Source organism: Bos indicus x Bos taurus, chromosome 20 (assembly GCF_003369695.1).
Source record: "Bos indicus x Bos taurus breed Angus x Brahman F1 hybrid chromosome 20, Bos_hybrid_MaternalHap_v2.0, whole genome shotgun sequence".
NCBI lineage: Eukaryota > Metazoa > Chordata > Mammalia > Artiodactyla > Bovidae > Bos > Bos indicus x Bos taurus.
Window position 1 is genome coordinate 9536637 of NC_040095.1, and position 15508 is coordinate 9552144.

Genomic DNA, 15508 nt, shown 5'->3' on the forward strand with positions numbered 1-15508 from the left:
TCCAGCACGCTCTCGCTCTGCTACTCCTCTCTCCCAATGGCAATTATCCAGCAATATGAGGCAGGAGGAAGAAGAAGGACTCATCTTCCTAGTCAATGGATGAGGCCTGGGTGACCCCGTCCACTGCCACTGTCCATCTGAGATCCCAGAGGAGTTTGGGGCAGGGAGTGGGCACTGTGTTAGTCAGGATGCTCCAGAGAGACAGAACCAATCGGCAATAATGATATAGATGTTATCTCAAGGGAGAGATTGATTACCCATTGAGGACCTGAACGGAACAAAAAGGCAGAAACCGGGGGGTGGGGCAAATCTGCTGTCTGCTAATGCCAACATCTATCTATCTTCTCCTGTCTTCAGACACAGGCCTGCGGACTCAGACAGGGGATTTACACCATCCGCCCAGACATCTGCTCCAGCCATCCTGGTTCAGACCCACCACACCACAGCCATTCTCAGTTCTGCCCTTACACACACAATAGAGATGCTGGTCCCTGAGTGGAGTGATTTAGGATGCTTTAGAAAATACTCTGTTTCCAAATATCTTCCCACTGTGCCTGAAACCCACCATAATGGGTCCCGCTGAATGGGCTTCAACTATTGTCCTCTGACCACCCCACCTCCATCCTTAAACTGTACCTACTGCTGAGATTAAGGACACTTGAGAACACTTTCAGTTCAGTTCAGTTCAGTCACTCAGTCGTGTCCAGCTCTTTGCGACTACATGAATCGCAGTATGCAGGCCTCCCTGTCCATCACCAACTCCCGGAGTTTACCCAAACTCATGTCCATCGAGTCAGTGATGCCATCCGGCCATCTCATCCTCTGTTGTCCCCTTCTCCTCCTGCTCTCAATCCCTCCCAACATCAGGGTCCTTTCCAATGAGTCAACTCTTTGCATGAGGTGGCCAAAATACTGGAGTTTCAGCTTCATCATCAGTCCTTCCAATGAACACCCAGGACTGATCTCCTTTAGGATGGACTGGTTGGATCTCCTTGCAGTCCAAGGGACTCTCAATAGTCTTCTCCAATACCACAGTTCAAAATCATCAATTCTTCGGTGTTCAGCTTTCTTCACAGTCCAACTCTCACATCCATACATGACCACTGGAAAAACCACAGCCTTGACTAGACGGACCCTTGTTGGCAAAGTAATGTCTTTGCTTTTTACTATGCTGTCTAGGTTGGTCATAAGTTTCCTTCCAAGGAGTAAGCGTCTTTTAATTTCATGGCTGCAGTCACCGTCTGCAGTGATTTTGGAACCCCAAAAAATAAAGTCTGACATTGTTTCCAGTTTCCCCATCTGTTTCCCATGAAGTGATGGGACCAGATGCCATGATCTTCATTTTCTGAATGTTGAGCTTTAAGCCAACTTTTTCACTCTCCACTTTCACTTTCATCAAGAGGCTTTTGAGTTCCTCTTCTCTTTCTGCCATAAGGGTGGTGTCATCTGCATATCTGAGGTTATTGATATTTCTCCCAGCAATCTTGATTCCAGCTTGTGCTTCTTCCAGCCCAGTGTTTCCCATGATGTACTCTTGGTTCCCAAACTTGTGGGGTCAGCAAGTCTTGGTGTGGAGCCTGGGAGTCAGCACGCCTCACCTGCACCCAGAAGAGATTTGTGGAGCAACGCGGCCCTTAAGTCAGAGCACGGTCTTGTTTGTCTAGCGCTCTCCTCCTGTGGTGGCTGGAAACACAGACTCCTCACAGGCCTGCCATCAGCACCACTCCATCCACAGACCAGCTCTGAGCTCCTGGAGCTCTGAGCAGCATGGGTTCCGAGTGTTTATGGATGTGGGTGCACACATACATCCTCTGTCTCCCTCCTTCCCTCTGTCTCTCTCTCTCACATACACACACACACACACACACACACACACTCACAGCTGCTAAATACACCCCACTGTGTCTGGTCTGAACCCAGACCGCCAGCCAGCTCGCCTCTTTGGCTCCAAACCTTTCAGAAATGCTGGGAAGGTCACAGGCTTCCTCTTCCACCTCGTCCTCCTACAGACAAAAACACAGCTAAGAGGTAGGCAGCAAATTCCTGCCTGAGGATGCAGATCTCTGGGCTGATTAAATAAACACAGCTTAATTAAATTAAAGTAAGATCAGAACCTGCCTGAACTCTGCTGGCAGCCCAGCGGAGTCCTTCATGAATTTTTCATTTTCATAAATGAATGATTGTTTTGGGGCTTTCCCTGACGGACGAGGGGCCTCTGGGTAGAAGTGGCTCCCTCTGGTCAGAGGATAGCAGAAATGGGTCGTTTTTATTTAGGGAGCCAAGAGGCTTTGGAACCTCTGTGGTTTTTGCCAGGGAGTAAGCATCACACCTTGTCACTGGGCACAGGATGAGTGTGTCTGAGGCTGCTCTCCTACAAACTGGAGGGTTGTTGAATTTAGGACCAAACGTTTGGTGGAAAAAGAGAGACAGAGAGAAATAGAGAGGGTGAAGGAGAGTCAGAGGTTGAGCAGAGGTAAAGCTGCAAACTTGCCCACAGGTGGGGCTGTTACGAATATGACAGACTTTGGCATTGGTTGGTGCCAGAAATCAGCAAGAGGAAAGAAAAAGCATTTGTTCCAGAAAATGTTCTCAAAACAGGAGCTAGAAGAGATAAAGAAAAGCAACTGCGTTCTACCTTGAACTTACACAGTGTGTGTGTGTGTTGCTCAGTAGTGTGTGAGTTTTTACAACCCCCTGAACTGTATACCCTGCCAGGTTCCTCTGTCCATGGGATTCTCCAGGCGAGAATACTGGAGTGAGTTACCATGCCCTCTTCCAGAGGATCTTCCCAATCCATCTGAGCCACCAGGGAAGCCCTAAACTTACACAGTGCTATATGTTAATTATGTCTCAATAAAACTGGAAAGAATAATCAAAAGCAACTGTGCAAACCTTATGGAACAGATAGAATTCCTCTGTTCAGCAGGGCAAAACCCATATTTGCCCACAAGGCTTGCCGTGGGGGACCATGAGGAAGAGTGTCTCAGCACGGCTCTGGGAAAGCAGGTCCAGGGTGGGCTCCAGGAGCCTAGTTGACTGAGTCATGTGTGTTGGAGAGGAGTGGGAGGACGGCACAGACACCACCGCCCTAGGGAAGTCCAAATGGAGGGTCCAACGCCTGCATCCCTCCTCGACCCCATCTGAAACTTAGAGCAGGAGAGGCAGTGTGCACGACAGGTCTCCAACCAGCCAACTTGGGGGTCCCCGGGGATTTAACTCCTCTGTCCTATGGATCTCCTCCAGCAGGCTGGGAAGGAAAGGACAAAGAGGAGAAATGCACATTTTGCAAGTTCCAGTGGAAAGCCTCTGGGGAAGGAAGTTGAAACCAATGGGCAAGCTGTGGCTTTCATTCATCCACGCGGCTGTCACTTCCATTAGCCCGGAAATGTGAGACGGGGGCTGTGCAATCTATCGTTGCCCTTCGTGTGTTAGTGACACTGCTGACAGTGTTATTTTCTGGCTTCAAACTTACCCTCGTTACAGGACTTCAGCTCAAATCTCTTATAGAATTTATCAATTCTTTACAATTTCTTTACAATTTATCAATTCTTACATCACCTTGTAGACTCTTTAAATTCCACAACTGGCTTCCCACTTAGTTCATCTCTCCCTACTACCAACTCAGACTCAGCGACGACTGAGTAGACTTGGCTATTCCTATAACCCTACTTACCTGTCTCCACTTTCAAGCCCTGATCTGAGATTTATCCTAGCCAGGAATATCTCTCCATTAGTTTTCTGACCAGTAGTAGAGGTGTCTTCTTGTCATTTTGATCAAGTGCTCCCTACCAGTGAAGGCTTCCAGACTACTTTTCCAGTTCCATTGACTCTAGCCTCTTCAGTGGCCCCAGAGCAACTGAGGATCAAATGAGAAAGTGTGCTTTACCCTATAGGGCCTTTCACTAGACCAGGGTACACTGCCATGTGTCATGGCTGGCTGTAAACTTTGAGCACATTAAAGAGCTGCTTAAAAACCAAAGGACCAAGGGCTGCTAGCTCAAAGTGACAGATTTAGTCCTCAGATTTGTTTACCTGCTCTCTCTACAAAGAATCCAAGAGACATCTATCAAGACTTAAGATTTTAAAATCTTTCTGTAACATGCAAAGCAGGTAGAGGAGTGTTAGGAGCCAAGGAGAAGAGGCTACAGAGAAGATAAAGACAATGGAGGGCAGAAGGGAGAAACAGGAGTAGAAACAGGGTCATAGTTGAAAGCCTGTATATAGAATAACATCCCTGACATTTCCCACTAACATTCCTGCTTGCAAAACATCTGGCATCCAGGTATGTACATCCAAGCCTGAGAGGAAAAAAAAGAGCCTGAAATTAAAGCTGAAATTGTGTCTCTACAAGAAATGTGAACCTTCTGGAAATAAAGTGGACATCCAGTGTGGGGTGTGGTGTGCCACAGTAAACCTCATTCTGACATGCAGAAACTCCGCAGGGGAACAGGTGGCTGCCTTCTCACTCACTAAAGCCAAGCCCATCACAGTCAACAAGCTCGCCCATCAACACAGGGCTCCTGGGCCTCCCTGCTACGGTCTCATTCTTACACAGCCAAGATCACCAGACCGTTGAGAAAAACCTAACATATGAAAGAGAAAGACTATGATTTTTAAAAAAGCATATGACCTTGGAGGAAAAATAAAGAAGAAAATTAAAGTAGGAAAAACCTCTAATTAATATTTCTAGAGACAGATGAAAAAAATGTTGCATCCATAAAATATAAATGTAGAAAAGAGACCATCAGAGAAAAAAAAAGTCTTCAAAAAGAAAAATATGAGTGCTAAAATTTTGTTAACGTTAATGAATTGAAAGATTAAATTCTTGAAAATATCTCAGAATATAGAATATTAAGACAAAAGAGGCAGAAAGGGGGAAGAGAAAAGAGAAGATATACAGAGGAGCAATTCAACTAATAGGCTTCCCAGAAAGAGAAAAAAGAGGCAATGGAAGGATAGAGATTATCAGTGAGATAAGAGAATTTTCCAAAGCTGAAGGACACAAGTATTAGGTTGAAAAGCCTCACAAAGTTCGGAACAGTCCATTTTTAAGAGTCTTCTGTTAAATCACATCATTGTGACACTTTGGAACAAAAGGACAACAGTAAAATTGTAAATGCGTCCTGAGAACAGAAAAGAGGTCCTTGGCTCAACAACAACAAAAATGGTAACACGGTAACCTACACGGAATAGAAATGCTTCGGAACGACTGAAGAAAGAGGCTCAGGAAAACAGGCAGAAACAATGGGAGGCCAAAAAACAAGACAGTCAACGTCATGCCACAGAAGCAGTCTGATTCCAGTGGAGCTGCCACTGTTACTGGGGCCCACACGCCACTTCCAAGACCACATCCACTTCCATCTACCACTGAGCCCTGAGCACTTCCCCAGCCAGCAACATAAACCGCACCATCCACTCCAGACTCAAAGTCCCAGATCGGGGCATCTGATTGGCCAAGTTTAAGCACATGCCAATTTCCCAGTTCTTAGACGTGAGAGTGAAAAACTATGGAAACTGGAACCCTCCCTCCCACCAAGACTCATGCGAAGGCAGATTCCTCAAGCTTCAGGGGATGTTCAGACACCAAAATTATAAATGTCAGCTACAGTTACCCCTGACTCTACACCATCTTTACATACACCTCTTTCCATAGTTACAGTTCTAAAACAAACATTAAAATGTGCATAACTACCATATGCAACTGTCTTCACACTCATCCTCTTAATAAAATGAAAGCTTCATGAGTTGGTACATCCAGTAACAGTGTAAGACTTTCTAGGTTGAATTAGTTGAATTTCTAGGTGATGCCCATTTTTCCCCTAGCTCTAACAAAATCTCGTATTAATTTGTACAGCTTTTGGGCAAAATATCCTATGCACAACAGTGAAATAAAGAGAGAAGTGAAAAAAATATTTTAGCTCAGTTGGTAAAGAATCCGTCTACAATGCAGGAGACCCGGATTTGATTCCTGGGTTGGGAAGATCCTCTGGAGAAGGAAATGGCAACCCACTCCAGTATTCTTGCCTGGAGAATCTCATGGATGATAGCCTGCCAGGCTCCTCTGTCCATGGAATCGCAAGAGTTGGACATGACTTAGGGACTAAACGACCACCACCATAATAAAAATGGGGTGAAAATTACAGTCTTTATTTCTGCACAAGGCCATGTACTTAATTCTTCTCAGCTAGTAATGGTAGTAGACATATTATAGGTGATAAAAATAAATCTAGATTTAAGAATCTATTCCAGTGAGGACAAAGCACCACCCTCCATATGATAGAAAGAATCTAATGCAATCAACCTCCCCCATGGCACCTGGCTGACCCTCTCTGAGCACCATACTGGAGTCCCATATTGGAAAGCCAGAGTACTCACTGAGAAGTGGCCCTCAGCAGATCAGCTTTTGTCAATGAAAGTGTTCCCCTGATTATTAAGATCCCCTATTCCAGCAAGGAGTCTCTAGTGAGCAGCCTCATGGAACACGACTATTCTCCCACTTTCTTAATTTGGAAAAGTCAGTGTTCATAACTCTTCTCCAACCCTGCCCCTCTCCTGTCCTCTAGTGTTGCTCCTTTCAGATCCAAACCACCACGTGCAATGCATGAGGCAGTATAGCCCTTCCCTCAGGTCACTCTCTTTCCATGCACAGGTCCAAACCTCTGCCCACTAGGAGGTTTTCTCTTCCCCAGTGTCCATCAGGGTGAGCCCAGGTGAGGCTGCTGCTCCAGCTGTTTCCATCTGATGCCAGGGCATTGAGCTCTCTGACTGATGTTCAGTTTTCAATACTTGCCCAGCATCTTTCACTCCCTCCCACAGCCACAGTCACCCCCAAGTATGACTTCTACCATTTTCAGTTGCAGGTCCCATTCCTGAGCATTAGAGGCAAGAGTCCCCTTTGTGGATACAAATATATGTGTAGAGACTCAGGAAAAGACCCTAGAGTTCCTCTGGTCCAGCCTTGCCCTGACCATCCTTTCCTTCAGATCTACTCACAGCCCTCAGTTAAGGGTCATTCACATAGTGAACATTCATGAGGTTGCTGACGGACTAAACTGAAAAGGGAGAGATTTAAGACCCCAGATGTTTGAGGTCTCAGGGGCCCCAGGTGTTTATTATATGACTTTAAAATAAATTCATCACAGCAGATTGGGTTTCCAGGAAGCAGATTCTGAGACTGGTATTGGTGGGCAGAAGATTTCCTTTGGAAAATTCTTGGAAACAACACTTTTGGAAGGGAAAAGAGGATGCAGGATTGGGCCCAAGGAGCCCACAGGCTGGAAACCACATCAGAGAAGGTTTCATCAGCTCCACTGGGAAGCTCAGAAGATAAAATGGCCTTTCAGAGGGGTCATTGGTTGGGGCAGAGGTTGCCTGGCCTTCAAACACTAAATTTTCATTGAATATACTTTAATTATATTTAGATTTTATAAATTTACACTTTAAAAAGTAGATTCACATACCCAAGTTGTTCCAAACATACATTTCATTCTCCAATAACTAAACTGAATACCAGCTTTTAAATTTACATTGAGTGTTCAATAAATTTTTAAAAATAGATGGATAGTTTCCTTTGGTGTGCAGAAGCTTTTAAGTTTAATTAGGTCCCATTTGTTTAGTTTTGCTTTTATTTCCAATATTCTAGGAGGTGGGTCATAGAGGATCCTGCTGTGATTTATGTCGGAGAGTGTTTTGCCTATGTTCTCCTCTAGGAGTTTTATAGTTTCTGGTCTTACGTTTAGATCTTTAATCCATTTTGAGTTTATTTCTGTGTATGGTGTTAGAAAGTGTTCTAGTTTCATTCTTTTACAAGTGGTTGACCAGATTTCCCAGCACCACTTGTTAAAGAGATTGTCTTTAATCCATTGTATATTCTTGCCTCCTTTGTCAAAGATAAGCTGTCCATATGTGCGTGGATTTATCTCTGGGATTTCTGTTTTGTCCCATTGATCTATATTTCTGTCTTTGTGCCAGTACCATACTGTCTTGATAACTGTGACTTTGTAGTAGAGCCTGAAGTCAGGTAGGTTGATTCCTCCAGTTCCATTCTTCTTTCTCAAGATAGCTTTGGCTATTAGCAAGGTGAAAAGGCAGCCTTCAGAATGGGAGAAAATAATAGCAAATGAAGCAACCGACAAACAACTAATCTCAAAAATATACAAGCAACTCCTCCAGCTCAACTCCAGAAAAATAAATGACCCAATCAAAAAATGGGCCAAAGAACTAAATAGACATTTCTCCAAAGAAGACATACAGATGGCTAACAAACACATGAAAAGATGCTCAACATCACTCATTATCAGATAAATGCAAATCAAAACCACTATGAGGTACCATTTCACACCAGTCAGAATGGCTGCGATCCAAAAGTCCACAAGCAATAAGTGCTGGAGAGGGTGTGGAGAAAAGGGAACCCTCTTACACTGTTGGTGGGAACGCAAACTAGTACAGCCACTGTGGAGAACAGTGTGGAGATTCCTTAAAAAACTGGAAATAGAACTGCCTTATGATCCAGCAATCCCACTGCTGGGCATACATACTGAGGAAACCAGAAGGGAAAGAGACATGTGTACCCCAATGTTCATCGCAGCACTGTTTATAATAGCTAGGACATGGAAGCAACCTAGATGTCCATCAGCAGATGAATGGATAAGAAAGCTATGGTACATATACACAATGGAGTATTACTCAGCCATTAAAAAGAATACATTTGAATCAGTTCTAATGAGGTGGATGAAACTGGAGCCTATTATACAGAGTGAAGTAAGCCAGAAAGAAAAACACCAATACAGTATACTAACACATATATATGGAATTTAGAAAGATGGTAACAATAACCCTGTGTACAAGACAGCAAAAGAGACACTGATGTATAGAACAGTCTTATGGACTCTGTTGGAGAGGGAGAAGGTGGGAAGATTTGGGAGAATGGCATTGAAACATGTATAATATCATGTATGAAATGAGTCGCCAGTCCAGGTTCGATGCACGATACTGGATGCTTGGCGCTGGTGCACTGGGATGACCCAGAGGGATGATATGGGGAGGGAGGAGCGAGGAGGGTTCAGGATGGGGAACACATGTATACCTGTGGCGGATTCATTTCGATATTTGGCAAAAGTAATACAATATTGTAAAGTTTAAAAATAAAATAAAATTAAAAAAATAAAATTATTGAACATTATAGGAAAAAAAATAGATGGATAGATAAACTAAGAGTATATAAAATTAAAGATGCAGTTCCTCGATTGAACCAGCCCCATATCAAGTACTCAACAGCCACATGTGGTGAGTGGCTGCCAGAGTGGGCAGTGCAGGCCTGTACTATAAAAATCATGTGTGCATTCTCCTTGCACAAAATAGAATATAGCTTTAGTCCCCAAGTGCCTCAATCCCCTTACCTCACCTTGGGGCCAATAATGTAGAACACAAACATATATGGGTCCTTACCAACTCATTATCAGCCAGCTTAACGAAAACAAATGTGTACAAGTGACCCCTTCTGCCTTGAAGCTTTTAGAGAGTCTGTGCTTCAGAAATGGGTAAAAGAAAAGAGACTGAAGAGCAAGGCCAGCCCGCAGGAGCCGGCCAAGGATGGTTCCCAGCAGGACACCAGGCAAGACTAACTTGTCTATAGGGTTTTGCCCTGACTAAGGATCTCAACCCCTAATTCCAAAAGGTCAGAATGCCCCACTTTCACCTTGTGGTGATCACAATTCAACCAATTAGAGATTCCTCTGCTTCTATTTTAACAATCTACACAACTCTTACAGATACAGGATTATTAGTCATTCTTGTCTTACAAATGGTTTGATCAGATGGCTTTCCTCTTAAGACCTAAATGGGATCAACAGTGAATTCAAGGATCATTCAGTAAATTGGTAACTTGAGAGCCTCTGGGCGTGGCCTCTTCAGGACTCTTAGAGCAACCTGGAAGCCCTGGGGAGCCTGGGACGGAACAGGACGATGTGGAAGGTGTGCAGACATGCAGGAAAAGCTGCCAGGGAAGGGCCAGGGAACGCAGTCCTGGGGTAGAAAAGAGCGATGGAACACTCTACCCTTCTTCACCTCCTAGCTAGTTCTCTTGTCCTTCTGTTCTTTCCTCTTCTACCTCCTCTTCTTTCCCTGTCCTCCTCCTCTTCCATCTCCTTCATCCTTCCTCCCTTTCTCAGTTCCTCTTTTTGTCTTCCCTGTCTCTGCTCTCCTTGCTCAGCTTCACTAAGAGTCTCTGCTCCCAGAAACCAGGAATCAGGCTCATATTTGCAGCAATACAGGTCTCAGCTGATACCTAGTTAATTTCCTTTTTTGGACAATCCTGGGAACTGATCACTGCATATAATATTTTTTTTTTTTTTAAGAAAATGAGTTCCTAATTCCAAGCAACTCTTTGCTTAGCTGGTTACTCCCTGTATATAGACTCTGATATGCAGTGCCTTGCCCATGGTAAAGCTCAATAAATATTGGTTTATTAGAAATAAACAAAGCTGTTGATGTTCTTGGGTGTAAATATATTCTTTCACAAAGAAACAAACCAAACACATTCTGGTATGTTAGTGGCCAGGTTTAGACCAGATTGGGATTCAAACACTCATCCATCAACTCAGAAGCCACCTTTTGTTATAACAACGAAATTGTGCAGTAGCTGGAGGCCATATGTTAAATAGATGTGAGGAAATATTTTCATCAGTAAATGTCAGCTTCTTACATATACTTGTCAAAATGATGAGTTCTAAAACTTAATCTAAATTCAATTTCATATTTATAAATGAAAGATTATTTTTCTAACAGATGAAAATAAGCAAATGTCACCTTCAAATCTGACAGAATTCCCTGATTAAATTTTCAAATTAGTTAAGTAATGTCTTCACGTAATTTGCATTAAATGCCAGTTTAGTGTTTTTTTCTTTTGTCTGAATATACATAAAATGAAGACTATTCTTTTTGGTGGGGAAAGTGCTTTGATTTGTTTTTACTGTTATCATTGATTACATAAACAAAAACATTATAATGATATTATAAAAAAGGAAAAATTTGCTCATAATTTCACCACCTCTGAAAATCAAAATGTTTTTACTTCTTTAACTTTATTACTGGGACTTCCATCTGGATATAGGCAAGATTGTCACACATATTGATGTCATTAACAAATTAATTATGCAAACAAGTGCTCCTCAAATACTAACATGTGTATTGCCATCCTTACAGCTTTATAGCTGAGAAAATAAGTATTACAGTTAGTGTGAAGCCAGCATACAATTCTCCACGATTCAGACTTGACCCTGCCTCCCATGCACTCAAGCTCACTGGAGTCTAAAAGCAAGCTCTTCTTCTAGCTGCTTACAAACCACCGCTTCCACGTGGCAGTCAGATGCCTGAACCAAGGAGAGTCACTCTAGCCTTGGAGCAGGGGTCTTCTGCCATCAGCTGTGCAATTAGCTTTGGAAATTTAAGTATGGCTCAGAAAGCTGTCATGCACTGAGAACCACTAGAGTCTGGCAATCGGAGTGACTGAACCTCGGCCTCAGCCCGACTGGCCTCACGTTCCCCTCGCAGGGTGGACTCCAGAGCCTGGCTACCCGCACTCACTGCCTTCACTTGCGCCAATTAGCAAAAACAGGTTCTCTCTCTCCACAGGAGTGATGCTAACAAAGGGTGAAAGGAAGAGAGAACACAGTGCCCAACACAATCCTACAAACAGACATTAGGAGCTTAACAAATATTCCACTTACTGGTTTATGTATCTAAAAGTCCATGATTGATAAGCTCAGTGAAAGGTGAAAAGGTCAGTCAGTTAGGTCCGACTCTTTGCAACCCCATGGACTGTAGCCCACCAGGCTCCTCTGTCCATGGAGCTCCCAGTTAAGAATAGTGGAGTAGGTTGCCATTCTCTTCTCCAGGGGATCTTCCCCACCCAGAGATTGAACGTGGGTCTTCTGTATTGCAGGCAGATTCTTTACTGTTTGAGCCACCAAGGAAGTCCCTCATAAGCTAAATAAATTGTTACAAGGTAAAGACATCCTAGGAGCCACAATTCAGATCAAGAAATAGATCTTTATCAGCAGCTCAGAAGCCTCCCCAGAGCCCCTGTAGTCACCCACTTTCTTCCACGAAGGTAGATACTACCCTAATTTGTAACACTACAGTTTATTCAGTTTTATAGCCATGGTACCTCGCACAGGAAAGACAATAAATGTTCATTCTAACACCATAATTTAGATGTCTGTTTTGAACTTTATATAAATGCAATTGTACAGTATATATGTTTGTGAAATTCGTCCATGTTGAGGCATATCATTGTAACTGAATTCATTTACCCCTGCAGTCAATTACATGCATGTATCATGATCATGTACCTTTCCTACTGCTGAAAGATATCTGATATTTCTGCTGCTGAAAGATATCTACTGCTGAAAGATAGTCCAGCTTTGGACTATTACAAATAGTGCATCGGTGAACACTGTCATCCATCTTTCAGTGTTCATATGTATGCATTTCTGTTGGGTGTAAATCTAGAAGTGAATTGCTAGGTCCTAGAGTATATGTGGGCTTCCCAAGTGGTGTTAGTGGTAAAGAACCCACCTGCCAATGCAGAAGATGTGGGTTCAATCCCTGGGTCAGGAATAACGTCTGGAGGAGGGCATAACCCACTCCAGTATTCTTGCCTGGAGAACCCCATGGACAGAGGAGCCTGGTGGACTACAGTCCATAGGGTCACAAAGAGTCGGACACAACTAAAGCGACTTAGCCCACACACAGATACACGCAGAGTATAGGTAAATTTAACTTTTTAAGAAGGTGTCAAACTTTTCCTGAGTGATTGAATCAATTTGCACACCCACCAGGAGATTATGAGAGTCCTACTGGTTCCACATTTTTGACAACACTTATATTTTCAGTCTTTTTTTTAGCATAAGTCATTCTGGCAAGTGCAAAGGGGTATTTCATGGTTTTCCATTTAAATAGCCCTGACCAGTAAAATGAGCAGTTTTTCATATGTTTAGCAGACATTAAATACCCTCATTTGCAAAGTTCTTTTTCAGGTCTTTTCCCTTTTAAAAAAAATTTATGTATTTATTTGTTTTTGGCTGTATTGGGTCCTGTTTGCAGTACGCAGACCGCGAGCAGGCTTCTCCCTAGTTGGGGTGTGGGCTCCAGAGTGTGTGGGCTCAGCGGTTGCAGTGTGTGGGCTTAGTTTCCTATGGCATGTGAGACCATAGTTCCCTGACAGAGATCGAACCTGTGTCCCCTGCATTGGAAAGCAGATTCCCAACCACTGGGCCACCAGAGAAGTCCCTGCCCACTTTTAAAATTAGATTGTCTTTTTCTTACTGGTACAAAAAGGCCTTCTCATATTCTGCAAATGATCCCTTTGTTACATGTACTGCAAACATCCCTCAGTGACTTGACTTTCCAACTCTTACTGGTGTCTTTTGATGAATAGAAGATCTTAATGTTGATGTAGTCCAACTTGTACATCTTTATTTTCTGAGTAGTGTTTTTGTGTTTTGTTAATCTTTGTCCTCCCAAGGTTATGGGGACACTACCATATGGATTTTTCCAGAATATTATTGCTTTACTTTTCACATCCAATCTACAAACTGCCTGAAGTTTGTTTACTTTATGTATCAGAAGTTAAGGTTTGTTTTTTCCAAATGAATATATAATTGGCCCCACACCATTTATTCAAAATATCATCTTTTCTGTCTTGTTCTAGAATTCCACCTTTGTCACAAATCATGTGTTCATATACATGTAGGTCTATTTCTGAACTCTATTCCACCTGTTTTTTTAATGGGGAGAAGGAATGGTTATCTTTGCATTAATACACTGCTTTCTAAATTACTGCAACTTTAAAATAAGACTTGATATTCATTATAAGTCCTCCAGCTTACTTCCTCTTCAAAATTGTGTTGGTTATTCTTGACCCTTTGCAATTCCATACAAATTTTATGGTCAGCTTGTCAATATCCACCAAAACAGCTGCCAGGATATTGAATGGGACTACATTGAATTTATAGGTCAATTTGCAGAGAAATGATATCTTTATTAAGTTATTTAGTCCATAAACATAATCCATCCCTCCATTTATTTAGGTTTTAATTGTCTCTCAACAATGTTTTATAGTTTTCATTGTGGAGGTCTTATGCACATCTTTTCATTAGAGTACTAGATATTGGAAACATTTTGATGTCATTATAAATGATAATTTAAAAACTATTTTCTAATTTTTTGTTCCTGAAATAGAAAAATATGTTTTATTCTTACATCCTGACCTTTAGCCAGTGATCTTACTAAATTCACTTATTCATGTCAACTGTTTATCTATAGATTCTTTTGTGTTTTCTATATGCAGGATTACATCATCTATAAATAATGATATTTCCAATTCAGTTACCCTTTCAAAAAAATTGCATCACCTATTGCACTGCCTAGAACTTCCAACACAATGTTGAATAGAGGTTGTAATAGCAAGCACACTTGTCCCACTTCCAATTCCTGAAGGAAAACAGTCAATATTTCACCATTAAGTGTGATGCTTGCTATACATTTTTGTACATACTTTTGTTCAGTTAAAAATATTCTTCTGTAATAAGTGAGAAACTTTGGTATTGCATTACAAGTTAATCACCAAAGGGATGTAGCCTATAAGCATAAATTATAAATTATACATTTGCTATGCTTATAGGCTACAATTAGACTGCAGCCAGCCAAGCTCCTCTGTCCATGGAATTCTCCAGGCAAGAATACTAGAGTGGGTAGCCATTCCCTTCTCTAGGGGATCTTCCCAACCCAGGGATCGAACCTGGGTTTCCTGCATTGTAGGTGGATCCTTTACCATTTGAGCCACCAGGGAAGACCAAATTATACATAATGGATCATTTCTGGGAACCCTACCTTCCAGGTAATGAGCTTAAGCTAAGGTTCTTTTGTTTAGCGCAGAGGAAACATCCTGACCAGGACCACCTGTGAACGACTGCAGGAAGGAAGAAATTAACACAAACCCTCTGGAGGCTGATAGGAACCCGGAAATGTTTGATTTTACTCTCTCCCCTTTTAGTACAAAAGAAGCCTGAATTCTAACTCAGGAATGGTGGTTCTTTGGGACATGAGTCTACCATCTTCTCAGTCTTCCAGTTTTCCAAATAAAGTCACTATTCTTTGCCCCAAAAAGTTGTCTCTAGATTTATTGGCCTGCTGTGCAGTAAGAAGTACAAGCTTGGACTCAGTGACATTTCCATTCTTAGTTTTCTAAGAAGTTGCTATTATTATTATAAACAGCTGTTGAATTATATGAAATAAAAGATTGTTTTGCCTATTAAGATAACTGTACAATTTTCTCCCTTATTTTGTTAATGACATGAGTTACATTGATTGACTTTTGAATGCAAAAATCAGTATCACATTAATAGAATAAAGCATAGTCATGATATATTATCCTTTTTATATATCAGTGAATTTAATTTGCTAATAAATTGTTTAGGGATTTTGCATTTCTGTTCATGAAAGAGAT